The sequence below is a fragment of the Anarhichas minor genome, unplaced genomic scaffold (assembly GCF_050575085.1).
Source record: "Anarhichas minor isolate MPS153535 unplaced genomic scaffold, ASM5057508v1 ptg000131l, whole genome shotgun sequence".
Classification (NCBI taxonomy): domain Eukaryota; kingdom Metazoa; phylum Chordata; class Actinopteri; order Perciformes; family Anarhichadidae; genus Anarhichas; species Anarhichas minor.
Genome location: NW_027466577.1, coordinates 20,001 through 27,500, shown reverse-complemented (window position 1 = coordinate 27,500; position 7,500 = coordinate 20,001). Strand labels below are relative to the sequence as shown.

General features: G+C 44.1%; 2 non-coding genes across 2 annotated transcripts; both read left to right on the top strand.

Annotated features, from left to right (window-relative positions):
- The first annotated feature begins 73 nt into the window (after nucleotides 1-73).
- On the top strand, nucleotides 74-192 carry LOC142941315 (5S ribosomal RNA). The gene has a single exon (XR_012951290.1). It is a non-coding gene; the product is annotated as a 5S ribosomal RNA (ribosomal RNA).
- Nucleotides 193-7,224: 7,032 nt separating this feature from the next.
- LOC142941153 (5S ribosomal RNA) lies at nucleotides 7,225-7,343 on the top strand. Its single transcript, XR_012951130.1, has one exon. It is a non-coding gene; the product is annotated as a 5S ribosomal RNA (ribosomal RNA).
- The last annotated feature ends 157 nt before the right edge of the window (nucleotides 7,344-7,500 follow it).

Below are 7,500 nucleotides of genomic sequence, written 5' to 3'. Positions count from 1 at the left end.
TTTAGGTTCGTTAACGCTTTAAAATTGACCTACTGTTGTAGGTTTTAAAGAACTATGTGTTGGAGACAAACTTGCTTACGGCCATACCTCTCTGTTCGCGCCCGATCTCGTCCGATCTCGGAAGCTAAGCAGAGTCGGGCCTGGTTAGTTCTTGGATGGGAGACCGCCTGGGAATACCGGGTGCTGTAAGTTTTTTCACTTCTCTCTCCAAAAGGCAGAGGACACTGCTGCTTTTTCACTTGAGAAATATGAGAAAAAGGCAAGATTGAAGAAGAGATGCATACAAAGATGTGGGTAACGGTAAAAAGGGAAAAGAGAATCAATCAATATATCAATATTTTCTTATTTTTGGAATGTTAATTAATGAACTGGTTTAGGTTCGTTAACGCTTTAAAATTGACCTACTGTTGTAAGTTTTAAAGAACTATGTGTTGGAGAAAAACTTGCTTACGGCCACACCTCTCTGTCCTGTTTCAGACCAGAGTGCATTGTGGGTTAGAGCTACTTCCTCCTTGGAGGAAGCACACGGCTGTGCTTTGTTTTTCTCCTCTTATCTCTCTCTCCTTTCGTTTGTTTTACATGTCCTAAGAGAAGGTTTTTTTTGGTTTTGCTCAGCTGATTTTGTCAGTAGTACCCCCGTCAGTGTCTCACTGAGCGGGGGGAAGCGTTTTTTTCCGTGTTTTGTGAGCTATCCCCCGTGTTTTTTTTGAGGGGCGTTTTTAGTCCTTTTTTTTTTCCCCCAAAATGGCGGACCACCCGGTAAACCCGACCTGGAATGAACTCACATTAACTCTTACGGATAACCCCAGCGGTTTGGTGGTGGGCGGAGAGGGCCGTGGTGTTGACAACGGTACAGTAGAACTGACGGAGAACGGGGGCAGTGGTGGTGCCAAAGGTGTGGAAGAACTGACGAAGAATGGTGACAGCAGTGATGCTGTTAAAAGAACGGGAGAACTGACGAAGAATGGAGACGGCAGCGATGCTGTTACAAGAACGGAGGAACGGGCCTCACGGAGCCTAACTGTGAACGTGGAGATGGAAGGCGGAGAGACTATGAGTGCTATCGAGCTCATCAGTCATGTGCAGAGGTTGTGCGGTGCGTTACTGGCGTGCAGAGTGCTCGGCCAAAAGAAGTTTGAACTCACAATGAGCAACATAACGGGTAAGAAAAAACTGATGGAGGGTTTTAAGATTGGGGAAACAAGGGTTCATGCTAGAGAGATCACTAACGACGAGCTCATCGTCTCTTTTCTCAATCTGCCCTATTATATCAGAGACAATGATATCTTTTTGAGACTGGATAGCTGGGGGGTAACGCCTATGTCACCTATTAGACGCAGAATGTGGCCAGGCTCTAAGGTGACGGACGGCACTCGATTTCTACGAGTTAAATTCAACGAAAGAGTCCGTTCGCTACCATATTCTACAAAATTTAACACGGTGCTGGGCTCGGAGTATTTCCGGGTAATTCATGACAGGCAGACCAAAATATGTAGGCTCTGCATGCAGCCTGGGCATGTTCAAAGAGAATGCCCTGAGTTCACATGCTACACCTGCGGAGAGCAAGGGCATTTTTCTAGGGAGTGTTCCACACGAAAGACTAACAAATGCAAGGGATGTAAGCGGGCACCGGACAGCTGTGTGTGCCATGTGGAGGTGACAGAAGAGGAGATGGTGGGGACTGCGGAGGAGGTGGAGGAGGAGCAGGAGGAGGAGGAGGTGCAGAGCGACGACGGTACGTCGAGCACTGGCACCGTGGAGGAGGACGTGGACGAGGAGGAGGAGGAGGAGGAGGAGATGGAGGAGGAAGAGGATGATGAGGCTGCTGCGGGGACCTGTGTGAGCGAGCTGAACAAAGAGAGAACGGCGATGACTATGGCTGTAATGAGGCCGAAGCCTGCAGCCTGTATGGCAGAGACTACAGCGGTGAAAGCAGGTGCAGCTGTGGAGCCAGTGACAAGGGCAGGTGCAGCAGTGGAGCCAGTGACAGCGCCAGGTGCAGCTACGGCGCCAGCGAAAGAGGCAGGTGCAGTTGTGGAGCCAGTGACAAGGGCAGGTGCAGGGGTGGAGCCAGTGACAGCAGCAGGCGTGGTGGTGAAGCCACGGAGGACGACCGATGCAGGGAGGAGAACTGAAATAGTGGAGGTGCCGGAGACGGCGTCCAGCCAGATTGATCTGAGTGGGCCAAGGCTGGTGCCCAGCCAGCCAGAGCTAAAGGTGGGAGAGGCACGAGCCAGTGCCAGGCTGAAGGAGCAAGTCCAGACCAAGCCGGGCAAGGCCCGAGTGGGGAGACTGGTTGCGAGGAAACCGAAGGCGGTGCTATTGGAAGACGCAGAGGTAGAGCTGCGAAAGAGGGCTGAGGAAAAGGCGGCGATGGGGTCTTCCCTGGACAGCTTTGTTCCTCAAGACATTGGGAACTGCGGCTCCCCGCTGCTATTAAGTGACCCCTCGGACTCAGACATGGACATCGAGAAGGGCCAAAGGGTGAGGAAAAGGGATGGAGAGATTATAAAAGGGTCTGATAATCGGAATAAAGCACTGAAAAAATAACACCATGTTTTGTTTTGCTATGCTTTATGTGCCTTTACTGACAGCCCTCATGGCCTTTGACTCTCAGTCTTTTCTTTCTTTTAATGCCAATGGCTTAAAAGACCCAGGTAAAATGAGAGCAGTGTTTGATAGGAACAAACATGTGGACATAATTTGTCTTCAAGAAACTGGGTGGGACCTAAAGGCTGTCAGCCATGCTCAAAAACTGTGGAAAGGGGTGATTTACTCCCAGGAGGGTATTGGGCGAGCACGAGGGGTCGCAGTACTAATTAGCAGAAAACTTAGTACTAGTAGTAAATGTGTATATAGAGCTAGCAATGGCAAGTGTGTGATAGTGGATATATTAATAAATAGTGATATAATTAGACTGATTAATATACATGCGCCCAGTATTGAGGAGGATCGCAGAAACTTCTTCGGAAGTCTGAACAAGTGGATAAATAATAATACTATTATTCTAGGGGACTATAATATCACGCTTAGTAGTAGTGACAATTATAATGATAAATTTAGGTGTGACACGAGTAGAACTGCACTTAAAGATATCATGATAGAAAAAAACTTAATGGATGTATGGAGGGTAATTAACCCTAGGACAAGGGGTTATTCTAGAAGACAGGTTGTCCTGGGCAAGTTAAAACAAACCCGAATAGACCTGGGCCTGGTGGCTTCGGGTCTAGTTAAACGGGTTACTGACATGAAGTATGTGTTTAATGCATGGAGCGATCACGCGTACGTGGATTTAAAATTTGGTGACAGCACGGCTAAAAAAGGCAAGGGCACATGGTGCTATAATAACAGTTTGTTGGAGGACACAGCGTATAAGAATAAAGTAAAGAAATTACTAACCCAAAGTGCATATGACATGCCATATGTAGATAATAAAATAGAATACTGGGAGGAAATTAAATTAAGAATAAAGAAAATAAGCATTAGTTATAGTAAGAATAAAAAATGGGAAGAGAAAAGAGAGGAGAGCATGTTAAATGATTTATTAAACAAGGAATTAGAGAAGATGGAGCTAGATACAAATTATAATAGTGAAAACTATGAATTATATAGGAATAAACTGACGGATATTGAGACCAAACGTTGCAAGGGCGCCGCGGTCAGGAGTAGGTCGCAGTTCCTGCTTGAAGGGGAAAAAAGCACGGGTTTTTTTCTGGGGCTGGAGAGGATAAAACAAGAGAAGCAATATATAAATCAACTGGTGAGCAGCGAGGACCTAGTATGCACTGAAAGCAAGGACCTTTTAAAAATAGTAAAAGACTACTATAGTGAGCTGTATAAAGGGCAAGGGCCTCTAAAGGAGCACATAGTAAAAATGACGAATCAGATAGGAACCCAAATAAGTGAAAATGATAAAAATTATTGTGACTTGCCTATCTCTAGGCAGGAGATAGAGGCAGTCATAAAAAGCCTTAAACACAATAAGAGCCCAGGTTCTGATGGCCTTACTGCCGAGGTGTATAACGAGTTTTCTGTTTTACTCTCTCCCATTTTGTTACATGTTTTTGATGAGATGGCGAGGCAAAATATCATGCCTGACAAGATATCGGAAGGGATTATCACATTAATATACAAGCAGAAAGGTACAAAAGATAGGCTGGAATATTACAGACCCATAAGCCTGTTAAATACAGATTACAAAATCATAGCAAAGGTGTTGGCTAATAGGATGAGAGAGGTAATTAAAACTATTGTCATTGACACTCAGACCTATAGCATTCCGGATAGGGATATAAGTGATAATATAATTGCAATAAAAAACCTAGTAGATAGTATGAATAGAGAGGGGGGGTGTTTATTAGGGATAGACTTAGAGAAAGCATTTGACAGGGTGGAACATGAGTTTATGTGGGAGGTATTAAATAAATATGGGTTTGGTGAAAAATACATAAATTGGGTGAAATTATTATACAAAAAGGCTAGAAGCCGCGTTAAGGTCAACGGTTTCTTGACTGATCCTGTGGAGCTGCAGAGGTCCATTAGGCAGGGTTGCCCCCTGTCTGCCATGCTATACAGCCTTGTGGCGGAGCCGTTGGCTTTAAGCATAATTAATGACAATGAAATAGCTGGGATTAAAACCGAGAGAGGGAATATGGTCAAAGTTATTCAATACGCGGATGATATAAATATCTTTTTAAATAACAGTACACATATAGAGAGGGTCATGGTGCATATAAATGACTATGAGATGGCCTCTGGGGCAAAAGTAAACAATTCTAAATCAGAAATAATGGTTTTCAAGGAGGCAGGGTTTGACACAAACAAATGGGGTTTTAAAGTAACTGACGAGGAGAGGAAAATCTTAGGAGTCTATGTAGGGAAAGATGGGGCTAAAGCTAGGGATAGAAACTGGAAGGAAATGATTAAAAAAACTCAAAACATATGTAATCTGTGGAAAGCGCGAGGGCTGAATATCAGAGGAAAGGTAATTGTATCTAATGCTCTAGTTTTGTCCAAAATTAACCATATTCTCGGGTCCTGTGAGCTGCCGGATTGGGCGCTAAATTCACTGAACAGTGTGATCTCCTCGTTTTTGTGGAAGGGGAGGGGAAATATGATTGCTCGCAGGACATTAATAGCTAAAAAAAGGGAGGGGGGTTTAGATCTGATTGACATTAGTGCCAAAAGAGATGCACTTAGGGTCAAATTAATAGGGCGTTTTCTGGATCACTCGAGGCTGCATCCTTGGAAAGATACCTTGGCGGGCTTCCTGGCAGAGTATGGTGAGAGGAGCAGTTACAATTTGTACGCTTTCTCTCCCAGAAATGTTACAGGGGGGTTGCCGGGGTTCTATCGCGAGGTGCTGGAGGCTTGGGACAAGTTTCTGCCCCACCTCAGACCTGACTTTGAATTTAAAGAGCAAGTGATGAAATTACCTTTCCTCAACTCGCCTTTCTTCTCCCATAAGGGCAGGCCCCTCATTTCCAAGGCTCTCCGCGAGGCGGGTTTGTCTACGCTGGGGGGAGTCTGTGGGGGGAGGTGGGGTTTAACTTTCGATAAAACCAAAACATTGATAGCACTGAGAAGGGCGGGAGGGCCTTTTAAGGGAAAGCAAATTACTGAACTGGGGATGAGTGTAAATGACTGTGTGGACGAGAATTGGAGGGCTCTGAAGCAATGTAGTAATCAAGTGCAGGGTGATGCTGTGAGCTTCTTCCTGTGTCAGGGTGAGAGGAATGTGCCAGTCACGCAAATAAAAACTAAAGTGATCTATGATACTCTAATTCAGAAGCTTACTAAAAAACCTGCGTCAGAGCCACACTGGGCTGCTTTGTTCCCTAACAAAGACATAAAATCAATTTGGAGTAACCTGCTTGTTCCTTCCATTCCTCATGCAGTTTTTGATACTGACTTTAAGCTTAGGCACAGGAGGTACTATACCAGTATCGTCCTGCATCAGCTCCACAAACTCAAGTTCCAAAGGTCATGTGCGGTCTGTGGGGTAGAGGATGAGGATTTTGACCATCTCATTTTTAAATGCTCCGCTCTAACTGATATACGGAATTATGTGCGCCAGCTTTTGGGTACGTATTGTGGTGCTAAGGTGCAAGAACTGAGTGAGTGGGACTGGGTTTGGCTTTTCGGCCTACCCAAGCAGGGTAAAGGGGGGACGGTGGTTCAGATGAACACACTTCTTGCTCTTGCCAGGCATGCAGTAGTCCTAAGGAGAAATTATGCTGTGTTTGAGCAAAAGCAAGTAAATGCAAAAGCACTATTTAAGAATCTTTTAAGAGCTCACCTGGGACTGCTGCATGTCTGTAGAGAAGAGTGGTTCTCTGAAATGTTTTTAAACAGAACGTCCCTGTGTAAGGTCGAGGAGGATGGGAGGCTCTGCTTCCTGTTCTGAGTTATCCTAATAGGAGGCCTAAGATAGTTTTGCTTGAGCCGCTATCAAAGAGCAGGTTATCTCTTTTAGGTTTTGTTTTTTTTCGTTTGTGTATTTTGTTTGTATATTTGGTTGCTTATTTATTTGTTTGGCCTTGATGTCTATGTCTGAGGTGGAGTTTTGGGATTGTAATAATTTCTTTTTAGGGTTAGTCTCATGGATAAGGTTTTTTTTTGCCTTTGGGCTGCTTGGCTGGTTTCTCTTGCGGGTTGTTTTATTTTGCTTCGTTTTGCCTGTTTTGCTTAATATGGGTTTTTGTTGCTTGATGTATGCTCGTGAAGTGGCTAATCTAGCTGAGGATATATTTTGATATTACTTCCTGTTTATTGTAAATATATATATATATATATATTATTGATACAAAGAAAATTGTAAAAATTAACTTGTGACATTTTTGATAATAAAAGATAACAAAAAAAAAAAAAAAATTCGCGCCCGATCTCGTCCGATCTCGGAAGCTAAGCAGAGTCGGGCCTGGTTAGTACTTGGATGGGAGACCGCCTGGGAATACCGGGTGCTGTAAGTTTTTTCACTTCTCTCTCCAAAAGGCAGAGGACACTGCTGCTTTTTCACTTGAGAAATATGAGAAAAAGGCAAGATTGAAGAAGAGATGCATACAAAGATGTGGGTCACGGTAAAAAGGGAAAAGAGAATCAATCAATATATCAATATTTTCTTATTTTTGGAATGTTAATTAATGAACTGGTTTAGGTTCGTTAACGTTTTAAAATTGACCTACTGTTGTAGGTTTTAAAGAACTATGTGTTAGAGACAAACTTGCTTACGGCCATACCTCTCTGTTCGCGCCCGATCTCGTCCGATCTCGGAAGCTAAGCAGAGTCGGGCCTGGTTAGTACTTGGATGGGAGACCGCCTGGGAATACCGGGTGCTGTAAGTTTTTTCACTTCTCTCTCCAAAAGGCAGAGGACACTGCTGCTTTTTCACTTGAGAAATATGAGAAAAAGGCAAGATTGAAGAAGAGATGCATACAAAGATGTGGGTCACGGTAAAAAGGGAAAAGAGAATCAATCAATATATCAATATTTTCTTATTTT